This window comes from Anarhichas minor, unplaced genomic scaffold, assembly GCF_050575085.1.
Source record: "Anarhichas minor isolate MPS153535 unplaced genomic scaffold, ASM5057508v1 ptg000084l, whole genome shotgun sequence".
Lineage (NCBI taxonomy): Eukaryota > Metazoa > Chordata > Actinopteri > Perciformes > Anarhichadidae > Anarhichas > Anarhichas minor.
In genome coordinates this window covers 62,605-80,224 of record NW_027466530.1, presented here as the reverse complement: position 1 = coordinate 80,224, position 17,620 = coordinate 62,605, and the positions used below count along the sequence as shown (strand labels likewise).

General features: G+C 44.0%; 1 pseudogene; it reads right to left on the bottom strand.

Moving 5' to 3' along the window:
- Positions 1-2,441: 2,441 nt before the first annotated feature.
- LOC142938351 (glutamate receptor ionotropic, delta-1-like) overlaps positions 2,442-17,620 on the bottom strand; it is a 76,418-nt pseudogene continuing 61,239 nt past the window's right edge.

Below are 17,620 nucleotides of genomic sequence, written 5' to 3'. Positions count from 1 at the left end.
AGTTTTACGTTAACCATCAGAGTGTAAATACAGTTTTACGTTAACCATCAGAGTGTAAATAAAGTTTTACGTTAACCATCAGAGTGTAAATAAAGTTTTAAGTTAACCATCACAGTGTAAATAAAGTTGTACTGACTCAGTAGAACATGTGTTTCTAGTCTCTGATCTCTGATCATGTTTCATTGTAAACAACCAATCAGTGTTTAAACCTTAAACTATTGTGGATGCTTGTAGACCAGCTGCTGTAATCAAACATCAAATGATCAGTTATTAATATCAGCATCATAAAAACGTGATCAGGGATCTAAAACTGTTTCATTTGGTGCTGATCCGTTGCACCACTAGTAGATTTAACGAGTTTTTAACTCAGTTACACATCTGATCATTCGTGTCCCATCTTTACGTCACAGCATCGTACTCTGTTTCCTCTGCAGACATAAAAACATAAAACTTTTAGTTTTGGAATAGAAACTCTTGCTTCCTGTTCTCTAAACTCTACTGAGTGTCATCACGTCTTCATAAATGCACATTAATTGCACTTATGAAGAACAAGGAGCCTGTTTGTTTCCTGTTTTCGTCAGACTGTATTCCATAAAGAGAAACAATCATCAGACATAATCAGATCTTTACGCAGAAGCTCCGCCTTCATCATCCTCTGATTGCACTTTTGGGTTAACGATGCCCTCAGTTGTTCCCTGCAGGTGATAATGGATCTCATTAGAAATATATGAGGACTAAAATACCTGCTCTGCTGATAGTTTCTTTCTACAAGATGTCTTTTTCTCTTCAGGTTAAATAGATCAAACAGAAAGGGCAGAGACTGTTGGGATGCGTTGACAACCGTTCGCGACGGTGATTAAACCTGCATTCTCTCTAGTGTCCACCAGGGGGCGACTCCTCTAGTTGTATAGAAGTCTATGAGAAAATGACTCTACTTCTCTCTTGATTTATTACCTCAGTAAACATTGTAAACATGAGTTTATGGTCTCAATCTCTAGTTTCAAGTCTTCTTCAACACAGCATGATGTTCATTTAGTACATTATGGTCACTCCTCCTCAGTCCTGATATGGTCACTTCCTGTTCACTGGTTGCAAAATAACAAGATGGCGACGGCTAAAATCACAGAACTAAAGGCTTTAAACCGTCAACGACGACTACGTCCACTCGTTATAAACAGTCAGAACCATAATATCAAAACATCTCACGTAGATACTTTTTTATTGCCAAAGATTTCCCTCCTCTCATAGAAAATGATGGTAGACCGTAAAGTGACGAGACGTTCAGGAATCAATTGTGAGATTTGTAGAATATGAATCTGCACGAGGTTCTGTGAGGACGATCACAGAACTTCATCCGTCCAATAGAGGGGGTTCGTCTCTGCCTCTACTCGTGGAGGGAGGATTAAACCTCAATGTTTGAACCTAAAACACCATAAAAACAATATTTTGTTTGATTCATTTTTATTTACGTGGAACCATAAATATATAAATCAGTCAAAAACAAATGAAGTGAACGTTTCCAACAGTCTCTGGTCCTTTAAGAACCTCCTCACCAGACAGACCGATCCAGGTGATGAAACATGAAACATAAAGCCACTCAGTTGTGTGTAAAGTATGAACCAGATATAAATCCCCCCCGTTATTGAACAATACAGCATTTACAAAGAGAATGTAGACTTTTGATTTTAAAAAAAAAACAATGTATATTATATATTTAATACAAATGAAAAAAAGGGATTGTGATCATTTTCGTCCGATGCTGAAGATTTATATAAACATACATATACATATATATATATGTATATATGTATCTATAGGGTTGGTACAGAGGCGCATAACAGTAGAATGTCCCAACACTAGAATGTCCCTACAGCGGTGCATCATGGGTAGTCGTTTACACATCGGTGAGTTGTGGAGACATCGTTTTAATTTCGGCACTTAGAAAACAATCACAATGAATCGTCATTGTTTCATATTGAACAAAATTTACAAAGCCATTCAAACAGTCATAACTTTTTCATCAATGTGTATATATATATTTATATATATTTGTATATATATATATATAAAATATACATATATTTAAATATATATATACAAATATATATATTTATATATACTGTATATATATATATATATATATATAATTTTTTTGTTTTGTTTGTTTTTTATAACTCAACTTCAAAAATTGAGAATATTCAAAATACACTTTAACCTCACTTCGTTCTCTTGGTATTTACAGATATGTACAAGAGAAAAATTACACCCGCCATCATTTTTTCTGTTATTTTTTTGTAACATCGGCTTTTTCAGAACAGGAAGTGAGATACAAAATCTTTTTTTTTATTTTTTTTTACTTTTTACACACGTTTGTTTTTCTTCTTCTTCAATAATTCCTCTCTACCCCCCCCCCCCCCCCCCCACCCTCCCCCCCTCTATCTCTATATGGAGGTACTGTGGGTGGCCTCAATGGCTTCGGGTATGGGTCCTGCGGAGACTGCCTGGTAGGACATTGGCATGGGGGTCTTGCCAGGGCTCTGCCGGAAGAGCCCCCCGTTGGGGGCCCTGTGTTTGCACTGCATGGTGCCGCTGAGGCTGGTGCTGCTGAGCGGGTGGTGCAGGGTGGTGCCAGGGTCCTGGGACAGAGCCAGCGTCCTGCCGAGGGTCCCCCCACGGTGAGGGTGGGGATGAGGAGGAGGCGGCCCCCTCCCCTCCCCGGGGAGGAAGGTGGTCACAGCGAGGAGGCCCCCCCCCCCCCGAGGCCGGGTGGCGGTACTCCGGGCCCTGCATCAGAGACGCCTGGCTGGGCTGCATGCTGCCGATGTCCAGCGCAGAGATCTCGATAGAGGGGCCTGGGATCTGCTTGTGGGCCAAGTCCTCGTCCAAAAGACTGTTCATACGACGATGCACCTGTTCCAGGTTCACCTCCTTGTCCTATAAGAGGAGGAGTGGGGGGGAAGGACAGAGGAGAGAAAGGGAGGGAGGGAGGAGAGGACACAGAGGCTGAGATTGGCGATGGGCCGGTTTCTCAGACTGATTTCAGGTCTGCTGGTGCTCCTCATGCATTCTCATGGTTTCAGGACGTGGCCCTGGACCCCTATCGGACAGACTCCTGGTTTATTTGGGGGGGGGTAACTGAGGCCCAAGAAACCAAATCTGTATGTGCACCTTGAAATCAAACTTGGCCAGTGAATCCTAAAGGTTTGATGTCTGGAGAAAACAATGCTGGAGCCAAACGGACCGACGGCGGTTTGTTGTGAAGACGTTTGTGTTGGAGTGTTTGGAGAAGATGAACATGTGCTGCTCTGAGAGGCTGCTGCTGAGCCTGCATCTAGTGTTCCTGCTGGAGGACTTTATCTTACCTCAGTGAGGTATTCAAACTCTTCTACATTGAGTTTAACCCTCTGAACCCCAGAGCAGGTTTGGGCGTTTTGATGTTCTCTGTAACGTGAAGTTCTGCTCCTCTATGAAACAGAACCTTCATGACTAGAACTAGAACCCGTCTTTAGTGCAGAACAACAGTTATCATCAAATAAAGCATAAAAAAAGCAAGTTGAATTTCATTGATAATTTATTTTACAAAAGTTGCCAAACAATAGAATCTGCATTTCCAACATTTGTCCAAGTGTGACAAATGTTGGAAAGAAACTGAGTCTCTACGTGTTTTATATATTAAACTATTGACATGTTTCAGCCTCTCCCCTCTCCTCTCCTCTCCCCCTCCTCTCCCCTCCTCTCTCCTCTCCTCTCCTCTCCCCTCCTCTCCTCCTCTCCCCTCCTCTCCTCCTCTCCCCTCCTCTCCTCTCCCCTCCTCTCTCCTCTCTCCCCTCCTCTCCCCCTCCTCTCCTCTCCCCTCCTCTCCTCCCCTCCTCTCCTCCTCTCCCCTCCTCTCCTCTCCCCTCCTCTCTCCTCTCTCCCCTCCTCTCCCCCTCCTCTCCTCTCCCCTCCTCTCCTCTCCCCTCCTCTCTCCTCCTCTCCCCTCCTCTCTCCTCTCCTCCCTCCTCTCCTCTCCACCTCTCCTCTCCCCTCCTCTCTCCTCTCCTCTCCTCTCCCCTCCTCTCTCCTCTCCCCCTCCTCTCCTCTCCCCTCCTCTCCTCCTCTCCCCTCCTCTCCCCTCCTCTCTCCTCTCTCCCCTCCTCTCCTCTCCCCTCCTCTCTCCTCTCCTCTCCTCTCCCCTCCTCTCTCCTCCTCTCCCCTCTCCTCCCTCCTCTCCTCTCCACCTCTCCTCTCCCCTCCTCTCTCTCCTCTCCACCTCTCCTCTCCCCTCCTCTCTCCTCTCCTCCTCTCCCCTCTCTCCTCCTCTCTCCTCTCCTCTCCACCTCTCCCCTCCTCTCCACCTCTCTCCTCTCCCCTCCTCTCTCCTCTCTCCCTCCTCTCCTCCTCCTCTCCTCTCCTCCTCTCTTGTGTCTGACGGGAGCGTGTGACAGTGATGATAATAATCGCTCTGAGTGTTTTGGGGTTCAGAGGTTAAAGTCGTTCATGTGAGATGAACGACGTCGGTCTCTTGGTCTAAACGTGACTTCTTATATTTTGGGAGAAGTTGTTGTTCTGCAGATTCCTTTCATGTTCTTCGTGGTGCGTTTGAGAGAATCGTTTCTCTACCAGAACAATTGAATCAGAAGCAGATTTGCTGACTCGGCGTCTCTTAGCAGATACTTTGAACCGTCCGCTTTACAACAAAGCGTGGCGTCCCTGAACGCGTCTTGGCTCCAGCATTGGATTCCCTTCACAACTCAAGAGGTACGATGATATTAGTCACAGTAACTCCTCACAGGGACACAAGTGATATTCAGAACAATGCACATGACACATTTACACCGTGTAGTAACACACACTGATGTCACAGTGCAGGAAGTCATCTCTTCTTTTAGATGTAATCTCTCTTTTTAAAGTCATAATCTTTGAGATTGTTCATCCTTTCAAACACATTTTTATTTCAAATTAAATTGTCATTTATGTTTCTGTATAGTGTAATTACCTCTCTGTAGTTATTACTGAGTCATCATTTATTACCGGTAATAGAAACCAGAACACTTCCTGCTGCTGCTTTAAACCGACAAACAACAGGGAGGCTTTTATTGTGAAGCAGCAACAGGAAGTTGATCAGAGATAGAAGCTCTTCTTCTTCTCTTCTGTCAATATGAGTAGCTGTGTGATCAGTGATCAGCACCTATAATTACAATATTATAATTATTGTTATTAACCACCAGTAACTGTATCTTATCCTGTACAGCGCCGTGTTTCATCATGTGATGCATTAGAGGCACTAAAGCGTGTTCTCGTGTGTCGCCGTGTGAACATGTAACAGTGAGGTCCTGATGAGATGTGTTCACAGTTAAAAGATGAAACACAGAGAAACAGAACGGTTCTAGTAGAACCCTCTGGGTTCTACTAGAACCGCTTGTCAAACGCTTGTGATCAGCAACTCGTTTGTTTCTATCGGTGAGAGTTTTAATGAGCGACCGGAGAGTTTAACAGCAAAACGTCTCCGCTTCACTTCAGGAGAAGCTTTGTGTGACATCACCTGCTACCTCTGTTGAGAGGTGACTAAATATAAAGATTATTAGATGTTTGATCTTTGACGTGAATCGTATCACTTTGTTTATGGTTGAAATGGAGCTTTGTAGGAGTTAATAAATGTATTTCTACTTAAATCAAAGTCCTGCATGACTCAGCGAGTCGGCAGGAGAAGAGTCCTCGCTGCACACACAGGAGGAGCGCAGCGACGGCACAGAGTTATGTCTTGATTCTGTAGGTTTTATGTGTGATAGTTGTATAGGAGGTCTATTCTGACCTGTATCAATAGCTTCTGCTTCATCCCAGCCTCTCTCTCTGTCTGTCCAAATGTCCCTCCTCCCCTCCGATGAAGCAGTTGTAATGTCATTATATGTCAATGGACCAGAAACCCTTGCCAGTCTGTAATCCTTAGTAACCTGCACGAGATCATAGACAGAGTGTGAATAACAAAGGGATAGATGGAGGTAGAGAACACGGCGTCCACATTGACATATAATAAGCAGTAAGACGTGACACAGTGACAGCACCACAGGTTATATGGACGGGATGTTGGGAGACAAATCGTATTGCTGAGACGTGCACCGTCTGCTCACACTGTAGTTTACGGATCCATCCGCTCTCACAGACCTCCTGCTGAGCCGTGTGTTCGGCACGAGAGGTGAATGTTGTCGTGTGGAGGTAGAAATGCAGATCTGAGGTCCGTTTGTGTTTCACGTGAAGCCTCGACGAGCAAATATTGAGCCTCAGGTCCAGATATACAGGACGTAATGTACGGTGACACTAACTGGGTCTGATGGAAGCTTCCACTCTGCTGTTCTATTCATTTTATCTTTGCAAACAATAACGCAGAAAGTTTCAGGATTCTCACATTTCACCGCCTGAAATAAACAACTTTAACTGCAGATTACACGTGAAGAAGAAGTGATGAGTCTACTGCAGCTCATCTCAGAGGAGTAGTGCAGCGCTCGGTTTAAGAAATATCATTTAACAACATATAATAAAGACCTTTGTGATGACAGAACAGTTTAATACCGTTACTTGATATTTGCACTAAACTCGTATCAGTTATCAGACGCCTCCTTCCAGCCGTTGTTGTGCGTGTTCATTAATATCGATGAGATGAATGTGTTCCTCTTTAAACAGAAGGTGTAACTATCAGCTCCGCTGGTTCCTTTCATTAAAGAGAGAGAGCGATGTGCTCAGTGGGCACTTAGTACGGCTCCAGCATCTACCAGCAACATCACTGTGATGTGACATCACTGTGATGACGTCACTGTGAGCTGCACATTGAGCTTCTCCTCACTGATAAATGACTGTTTGTCTCCTGACGTCTCGTCCAGATTTCACGCCGACATGGAAAACGTCCACAAAGTGTAAAGACGAGTGCGTCTGTGTTCAACGGCGTCATCGCTCTGCTGCTAATTATAATCTCTCTTCAGAGCGCTCGGTGCAGGAAACTACCGAAGCCTCTCTGTTCAAAGTGAGTTCATAACTATAACTCAACAGCGAGCTCTTGAATGGTTACGAAGCCGGCACTGTGGATGAATCACTAACGTGTGCTGCGTGTTCCTCTGCTGTTTATCAGAGGAACACGCAGCACATGCTAACAGACACATGTGGACTGAGAGGCTGTGTGCTGCTGAAGGCCTCTGGACTGTGTTTGCATCAAGACAAAGAACAGACGTTCCCGAGAGGACGAGACGCTGTGGTTCATGAGTGTGTTAGTGAAGGTGATGGTCAGCGTGCTGTGTGCTTTACACAGATGAGCTCTGGTGTCTGCAGGTTTAGGACGAGGTGGGTGGGGGGGCGATGGACGGATAAAATAATAGAATGGAGGAGGGGTAATAATAAGAGACCAAATTTGATTTCAATCAGTGTCCTGGGCCGATGTGGCTCAAAGCACATCTACTCTGTGCTATCTGGCCGCCCTCGGCCCTAAACCCTCTCTCCTCTACAGCTGGGTGTACTGGAGCTCCACTAAGTCGGGGCTCGCGTCTGCAGCTGGATCCTTAAAGTAGAGTGTGGCAGTGTCTTCCCCCCGCTGGCCCGTCCGCCGGGCCCTGTGCTCGGTCACCTCTTTGGGCTGCTCCTGGCGACAGCGGTTGCCGTTCCACCAAGCCTCCAGCCCGGCCACCAGGCAGGCCAGCAGCAGGCCGGCGGCCAGGATGCAGAAGACGCCGGCGAAGCTGTGGAGCTTGAGGGAGCGGCCGTCGGGATGGGCGCTGGCGTGGCTGTTGAGGTCGCAGCGGCCGGTGCGAGGCCACCACTTCTGCTTCATGACGTCCAGGTCGCCTTTCTCCTGCAGCTCCAAGATCCTGAGCAAGAGGAAGGAGAAGCTAGCTCATTAACGTGGTACATTCATGAAGAATGTGTTATTTAGTAATAGTGTTAGACGTCAGTTTAAAGCAGATTGCCTCTTAAATTCAGAGGATATGATTTAAATTCATTATCTACTCAAGGTCTTCCTCATTGCCAGTGTTAGGCTACATCTGGTAAAAAGAGAAAAGAAGGTGTTTTACTAAATCCCGAATAAAGAAGTAAAATGAAACACCAAAGTATATTTTACATTTTGTACTTCCGTGTCATTTGCAAGTGTTGATTGTAAAAAATAAATGGTTTTCAATCCACAATGGACGAATAGTCCAACATGTTTCTCAACGTTTGACAAGTCGACCGAAGGATTGTGCCGATGTCAGCGTTGTTGAATCTACGCTGGTCACCATCTTTTCTGTCGCTATCTTTCTGAAACATTTAAAGACGTCGTGGCGATTCAGAGGTCTGAATAAAAACTACAAACAAAGTGAGAAGATATGAAAATGATCAGTGACGTGAAGACACAGGCAGCAACGTTTCCTTCATGCGTCACAGACGCGACGTGACGTTCGTCAGCGACACGCATTAAGTTTCATCCAGCAGGACGACTGTTAATTAAGCAAACTGTCACGACCACTAAAGTACAATCTGCTGTTAGCTGCAGTGAAGAATCGTTCATTTAATCTGCTCAACTCAGCACCAAAATGTTGAAGGTCACTGCTCTGCAGTCCCCCCCCTCCCCCGAAACACCCCGAGGACTAAATAGTTTTACAGCACAAATGAGCAGCAGAAGCAACAAAGTCTGCAAAGGTTATTAATGGCAGGATTATGGGATGGAAACCCAGGACAGAATTAATACAGCAGTTATGGGACGAGGTATTAAAATGATGCTTTGGAAACGTGGAGATAATGGTTTCCTCTGTGAACAATAGCTCTGCCCTCAGTTTAACTCTCTCACACATTATTCTTGGTCGTCCCTGAACGCTTCGGGCAGTTGGACGCCTGCTGAACCGGGCCGGTTGCAAAAAAAAAACATTAATAAACTGGCGGTTTTGTCTCCATTCAGTGCTGTGAATTAATCCCTAAATAAACAGGATTGCTTAATTAAAGAGGAAGGTTCAGAGGGAGGAGAAGGGGGGGGGGGAGGCCGGGACTGAGAGACGGTCCCACGAGCAAACAATGAACCCCGAGCATCAGACGCCAGAGAGGACACGCAGTGAGACCATAAACTCATGTTTACAATGTTTACTGAGGTAATAAATCAAGAGAGAAGTAGAGTAATTTTCTCATAGACTTCTATACAACCAGAGGAGTCGCCCCCTGGTGGACACTAGAGAGAATGCAGCTTTAACACATGAAGCTTTGGCTTTTCTTAAAGAACTGGAGGTTGTCTCCTGTATAACAATCACTATCGATGCCCTTGTTATAAAAAGGGCATCACTGTCCACCTTGTGTGGACATTAACAGCCGCGTACAGCTGACAGGAAGTCATTGTTTCATGTGTAATCCGGTGTGTGAAAGCAGAACTGTCCTGACACAGCCCCCCCCCCCCCCCCCCCCTCAGGTGATCTGACGTGGACTCTCGTCCGTTACAAAGAGGACGCTCTCAAAGCTTTAAAGAGCAGCTCCGAGAAACAGGATGTCCCTCTCCTGAGCATGGCCGAGAGGATGAGAGAGGATCACACGCAGAGAGAGGAAGGAGGAGGATGAGGAGGAAGAGAACGCTCGGCTGGAGGAGGTGTAAATTACATTTTATTTGGTGTGCGGTTGCTCTATAGGGGCCCCCAGGCGTCCCCGTCCCACGCAGCCTCAGAGAGCCCGGTTCCCCCTCAGCCCGGCTGCTCTGCTAACACCAGCTAGCAGCACAGCGGTGCTCCGTGTTAACATCTCTATTAACGCTGCTGCTGCTGCTCAAATCTCACAACCAAGAGATTTCACAGGAAGTGACACGGCGGGTTTCTGTGTTGGCGTGACATCAAACGGGTTCCCCCCCGGCCTGCTGCTGAGTAATCGCTGCCCTCCTCACGACTTCACACGGCCGGTTCAGAGGCTTTTCATTCAGAGTGGCTCCTCGGGACTCGGAGCCCCGGCTGATTCACGGCGAATCACGGAGCTGCTCACTGCTGTGAGGAAAGCTGCTCTCACTTCCTGCTGAGCCGGACGCCACACACAGAGAAGTTCTCCTTCATTGAAACTCAGCAAACCGCAAATGAAACTCCTTACTAGGAAGCCGGATGAAGCCGTTTCCTGTGACGGCTGAACAGAATATCTGAGTATTAAGGTCAAATAGTTTGCTAACATTGAACTCCTCAACTTCTAAAGTCTGTTCAGCTTTAAAGGACAAGTTCAGTATTTTAAAATCTGCATGCTTGAGTGAATCACAATATTGTGGAGATTTAGACAGCAGCCATCTTCACTCACCTGATGTCAGTTGAGATCTACTTAACATGAGTAGACCTGCGATGATGGGACTGCTGTTGATCAGCCGAGACTCATCATGAATAACTACGTTTGTTAGACGTTAACGTCTCCACGTTCAGCAGGTCGACGGGTGTTTCTGTCTAACTTCCTGTCTGCTTTCTGGGAGCCGATCGATGCGAGATGGATGAGAAGGTCTTGTGATCTCGAGGAGCTTATGAGTTACCTCATGATGTAATCATGTGGAGACTCACTAAAAGATCGACACCATTCCTTTTTAAAAACTCGCACCGGGATCAATTTGTGTTTTGAGACGATGTTTCACTCCAAAACTCAGACCGAAGGACGTAATTAAAATAAAGAATAAAAGATTGAAGCCTTTGAGATGGAATGATTAGCATCTCGTCCCTCTGTCGACGCATCGCACCGTGAATAATCCGTTCTGCTTGGAGCTCGTTTCATGTGAGCTTAATTTGACTTCTAGCGAGGAGCGTTTTTTTTTTATTTAGGAGAGGCGTTTCCTCTGCTCACGCTTAACCCCCCCCCCCCCCCACCCCCACCCCATCACGTCTGAAATAAGTCAGCGTGACACTTCTCATCCGACGAGTGGCCCCTCGTTGACATGAAGCCAGCGGTAACAGCCTCAGACGGACTCCTAGCTCACACCGCAGGAATTTACGGGCTGATAATGAAGACTTAACGCCAACAAAGAGGATCAAAAGACCCCAAAGCTTCATCGTTAACTTGTTAGCTGACAAGAGAAGAAAAGCTTCTGTCTGTGTTTCCAACATCTTCTGCAAACACAGCAGCCATCAGGTTTAGTACGAGCATGGAGCAGGAAGAGAGCTAACAACATAAGATGTGCTGTCTCATCAAATCTGTTCCATTACAAATAACTTTCTGCATTTCTTCAATCATAAAATGTTCACACGTATTTAAAGCATCACTCGTGTGTTTTATGCAACTTAACTTATTAATAAACGTCACGCATGAACAGATTCAAACGTTTACTGATCTATAAATAAAACTACAAAATCGCATTTACGCCGTTTCAGCGACGAAGAGGCTGAAACGTTTTAATCTTCAACACTCGAACACATCGAGGCGACGATAACGTCTGAGAAGTGTTCAATGACGTCACTTCCTTCTGTTATTTTGGTTCAGTAGACGAACACGTGACTGCTGTAAATCTGCACAGTTATCAGTGTCACGATGCTGCTGTAGTGAAACTTATATGATGGGATATTTATTCTGTAGTTTTAAGATGATTTCTGCTTCATTCGATACTCAAAGAGACAAACTGGACAGGACGGGGACGAGAGGACGTCGTGCAGCAAAGGGACAAACTCAGGAAGGAACGTAAACGTTAACGTGTAGTTTACCATCATCATGAGCATGAGTCAGTAAAGTGACACGGAACGACCATTCTAACATGTTCCTGTTTCTAAAGGTGAGCGACCCAAACGATGAAACATTACTTATTAAAGTGGTGTCAACGTTAAAACTCCTGAGCGTCCGAGAAGCAAACAAACAACCAGAGCAGAGGGAGCCAACACGGGGCCACGCGAGTCGCCCACAAGGCATGTTCTAAAAATATCACGAGTCACCATGGAGCTCCGTGTAAACATGTCAGACCGGAGGTAAAAAGAGTTCAGAGCGTCCTTTCTTTCCAGGTGAGGTTTGGTGCCCCTCCCCCCACACACACTTACTTCTGAGAGAAGAGGTCTCTGTAGGGGCTGCCGTGCTGCATGGCGATGCCGTAGCCTTTGCTGCTCATGCCGTTCCCCGACACGGTGATGGTGCAGTCGTCGTCGGTCAGGGCGGCGTACTCCAGCACCGCCATGTCCCACAGGAAGGCGTACGGACTCTTCTTCGCCTGAGAGAAGAAGAAGAAGAAGAATTATACTACATTATACTACACTATACTACTGTATACTACATTATACTACAGGTGGTGCATGCTCATGAGCGGCCGGTAGCTCCCGTGACTTTCTCTACATGTTGTTCTTTTCGTGTTCGTCACAACAGGAAGTGTGAAGATTAAAAGCAGCCGACCAACGAGCGAGACCTGCCGGACCAAACGACACCAAACTAACGTCCACGGAGGAGAGATGCTAAGCTAACCCAGCTATGACCTGAGGTTACTCTACTACCCAGCATGCATCCTGGCTGTCTGACAGCAGGGGGAGGTCGGTGACTGTTGAGCCCACGTCTTCACAGGGACCTGGATCCATGGTGGTCTAGGATCAAGCAGGCCTCTGGTGGACCAGAGGAGGAGGACTCAAACATAGTAAAGTTCCTCATGTTGAGTTCTTCATGTGAAGATGTCAGCCATTTTATCTGATGATGCCGATTTAAAACTAAAGGAATGTTCTTCTGTTGTTGTTTACTTTCTCATGTGTTTGTTGTTGTTTGTTGCTACAGCTGAATGTCATTGGTTCCTTCCTGTGTTGTTGCATAATGACTTCCTGCTCTTCTCGCACCATAATTACGTCCACGTAGAAGCTGGAAAACAGAGCTTCAAAATAAAAGCACTGCTCCAGATATTCTCTACCGTCTAACACCGACTGTCACTTCAGTTTCCCGTCATTGTTGTTTCTCGATGAATTGCTGTATACATGCTGTATTTGTCCTTCGTGTTTCATTTTATCAAAGGAGGTGCATCCTCCCCTCTGTGAGGAGGAGGAGGAGGAGGTGACAATAACGCTGGTATAAAAGCATCAGCGGGGGGGAAAGTAAGTGGATGAGGGTTTTTCACTGTGTCAGCAGTTTACACATCAACCTGCTCGCTGTCTCTGGTAATTGTTTCCACACACACACACACACACACACACACCCTCCTCGTATAGAAACAGGGAGACTTGATCTGTTCCTGCTGTTACAGCCCTAATTAGCTCGTAGCGTTCTGCTGTTAGCCTCTGCAGGCTCTTTGTGTTTCACCTCTCATCATGGAAGAAGTGAGTGTTTCTATTCTTGCTCCAGGTAACATAGATGCTAAGCTACGTGACGACACGACGAGACTTTTATGAATGAAAAGAGACAAACAGAAAGATCTAGAGTCAGTACGGCTCAACGAACAGAAACCTGCATGTTCAGCTGGTTCTTAAAGAACACAACATAGGTGTGACAATCGGAGATGTGGAGAATTTCAGTATTAAACGCATTATTAGTAGGATTTAATAACACCCCTAGTGGTGAGTAGAAGTGTTACAATAATAAATAAGTTAGTCACAATATGTTTCCATATGGAATGTATTATAGGTTTACAATATTCTTACTTATAGAGGATATTATATGTTACAGTATATTAACTCATTGAATGTATTACATCATAGAAGTATAGTCACTGTAGGTATTAAAACACTAAGAATAGTCTTGAGGGTCAGATAGGGATTCTGAGTGAGGTGTCAGACATGCAGCAGCAAATGGAGGCGACCTCATCGATGGAGGATGGGGCCAGTGGGACGGTCAAATGCCAAGCTGACCAGCAGGACAGAGAGGAGGAGTTCAAGATGTTTTGCGAAGAGCCAAGATGTTTTGCTAAGGGATCGATAATGGGAGGGGACAGAATTCAAATGAAGCCAATCACTAATCGCCACGGAGGGTCATTCACATGTTTTATGAAAGTGTCGGACACTTTCCGACTCTCAGGGGATACAAAAGACAATGTTTTAGGGAGTTTACCTCAGGTCACTGCAGCTCTCATTTTCAGCTAACTGGCCGCGCCGGACTGTGAGGAGATGCGTGTATGTGGTCTCTGCTCTCGAGAACATTACTATTGATAGTTAATTCAGTTTGTAAGTGAACTTTGTGTAGTACATTAAATATTGTTTTAATTTTGGACCGGGTCCAGCTCATTCTTCTGATGCACGTGCGCAGTAAGAAGCTCGCAGCAGAAGAGTTCCTGCGGCCTGCAGGCTCCTTCATCCTTTGTTCTAACCCTAACAGAGACATTTATGAATTGTGTGAAATGAGTCATTCCAAACAAGAATAACTTTTTGCCCGCACAACAGATTTATGAGGCAAAAATAAAAATATCTTTTTTTTAGTAAGAAAGTCACTCAAAGTGGCAGAAAATACTCTTACGGGTAAATTCTGGGAGTATTTTGTCCATTAAGTGTTTATCAGTTAGTGAAAACATCGACGCGTTAATATCTGAGGGCTGAGAACACGATGTCGTCACGAAACGAACGCTTTGACGAGTCAAAAACCAACGGGGTGTCTCATTCATCAGGAAAACTGAGCACAACTACAGCAAGCAAGAAGGGTCAAATCAGACAGGAGGATCATTTCACTGTTGGATAAAATTTGTTGTTTGAACACAGATCTCAGACATAATATTTGTTATTATTAACGATAGGAACGATGAATAAAAGTGTAAAATAAACTGTAACTGAAAATATAAAATGAATGAGTCTAACACAGAAGCTTCTTCGTCACGTCCTCTTTCTGTTTCTAGTCTCTGATCTCTGATGTTTCATTGTAAACAACAAATCAGAGGAGAGCTAGTAACGTTAGCAGCACCGCTAACGGCTAACCAACGGAGGTTCACTTCAGTTACACTATGATGCCTTCAGGCTCTGCTCAGTGAACTTGAGTACTGGCTGAAGGTGCATTATAACATTATCATGATGTGTTCACATGTCATCTGTAAAATGTAATTTTGGTGATAAAGTTGAATAAATCCAGTAGTTTGAAGGAGATGTTTTCACATGAATATAAAATAGATATTAGAGATGAATTATGAGCTGTTTAACTTCATAACACGAGCTATAAACACATTATTATACAGCATTAAAGATAATAATTCTTATAAAAATACAATCTTTCATTTCATTATCATTTAAATTGTTTTTTTTTTTTAAAGAAAAAACTATAAATTACTTTAACAAAGTAAAAGTATAACATTTAGTACTTTTGATGGTTTACTGACTTCAGAGTAGATGAAATATCAATAATAAATAATCTGGATCCTTGTAGAGCAGCTGTGGAACAACACACAGATCTGTATGGATCATCAATGATCGGTTACTAATATCAAGTTATATTTGCTCCTTTTCTCGTCTGTGCTGATCTGATCTGTGACTCTGATCCAAAACAAAAGCCGAGCGACTGTTGGAAAAGAAAGTGCTCGACAATATCGATAAAACTGATTAGAACGTGTGAGTGCGTTTAGAGCAGAGACGACGTCACAGAGAGAGAGTTCACTAATGGACGCCTCAGAGCCCATTCTTCTACAACGCTAGTTTATCATCGGCTCTTTGGGAGAACTATGAGCATAATAATGTACAGCAGAGAAACACACACACACACACATATACACACACACACACACACTCTCTCACACACACACTCAGCCTCACTAATCGGTGTATTGTGACACCGCTGTTACAATTAAGTAATGGGTAAACAGAGGAGTGTCTTTGTGTGTTTGCCCGCTGTGAATAAAACAAGTGTGTGTGTGTGTGTGCTGACAATACAGCTCTATCTACACACACACACACACACACACTAAACAGCCGGTGAAAATCATCATGAATCAGTGAAAACACACTTCACATCTCACACTTTGTGACTGACAGACCGGCTCATTAACTCACAATTCAAACAAGATTCAGAGTCTCAAACAAGAAGATTACAAATGCAAATATAATTCATATATACATGTGTGTGTGTGTGTGTGTGTGTCGTTGATGCAGGAGACGAGGAGAGTCGTTTATTCTTCATGACGTCCATGTTTGTTTGTTGATTGATGTCAGAGTTTGATTTTTTTGATTTTACTTATGAATGAGGTGATTTTTAGGCACATTTGAACTGACGCTATATAACTTAGGTAACACTACCTCACTTCACACACACACACGCACACACACTATCCTACCTTACCAACAGTGGACCGTCATGCTATTCTAACCAAGTCTGGACTTGTGTTTCTGGTCATTTTGAAAAAAAGTCAAATGGAATAGAAAATGTACTTTTAAGGTCTTTAAACAGTATATTACTGCAAATGTGCTTTTTGATTTTTTTAAAGAAACTGCCAAGAGGGGACTAGCATCTCTGAGTGACGTCTACCTATCAAAGAGGGGACTTCAATACGTAGTGGAACTACATGCATCTATTCTTTCAGTCTTTCTTTAACCACAATATGGATAATTAAACTTTAGTGTTATCAGTATTTGGACATTTCTCTGTGATACCAATATCATAAAAATCATTATGGAAACTTTGAATGATAATTATGTTTCAACTACAAAACAAAAGTAAATTGGCTGCATGCACTTATATCACGGACTGCAGTATTAGAAACAAGTTTACTTTATCTAATCTTTAATCATATATAAACATTTTGAAGTCACATTTTAAAGATTGATCACAAGAGTACATTAAATGTCATTTTCTCCATGGGGAATTCACACACACACACACACTCACCTTGCGTATGCCCTCAGACGGGCTGGACACGGAGAAGTCCATGCCGTTGCTCTTGCTGACGGTCCTCCACAGCTCTGCGTAGGTGCTGTCCTGCTCCAGAGGGTTGGTGCCTTTGTTCCTGAAGTAGTCGTAGACCGCCGAGTCCCTCACGGTGCCGTAGTCCACGTCCATCTGCCGTGCCAAGTCCTGGAACGACCTGGAGGACAACGAAGACCACGAGTGAGGAGCTTGTTGTCTTTGTTTCTGGACATTTCGGTCATGAGTTTGATAAGTTGAGCTGCTGATTGTTGAGTTGTTTAGTGTTGGCACACACTAGATTTGGCCAAGAATCCGCTCCAGTTTAACCGAACACAACCAAACTGTGAGGTAACCTGTTCTGCTCATGATGGTTTGAAAGCTGTAACTATAATCTCTCATTTCTTCATATGAGAACATATGTGGCAATAAACTGTTCTCAGGTATTTTGTTAAAGCCTGAGAACTCTGAAGAGTTGGGAGACCGTTTTTTAATCAACGACACCCACGAGACCAAATAATTATTTTCTCCAGCTGCCTCGAGATGTTTGAACAACACACAGTTGTTTTTTTCTTATTTTAATAAGAAACAACAGCAGCAGCATTTCATCAAAACAAACACCGGCAAGAATATAGATTTTTCTAATAAACAAAAGTAGAGGTGAAAAGAAAACAAGATTCATTTGAAGCTCGCTCTGAAAAATTATGATTGAATTTTAAAAGCCCATCATGTACAATATGAGTCGTGTTCTTTATTAACAGAAATCAATGGATATTTATGGAAATGTCTTTGATGGTTTATGTTTTCAGGACTTTTTGTGTTACTTGGATGTATATAAAAATGTGACTACATGATTTTAGATCAATTAAACAATTCACTCAACGAATATTAAAATGTTCTAATATTTAATAATTCATAGATTGTT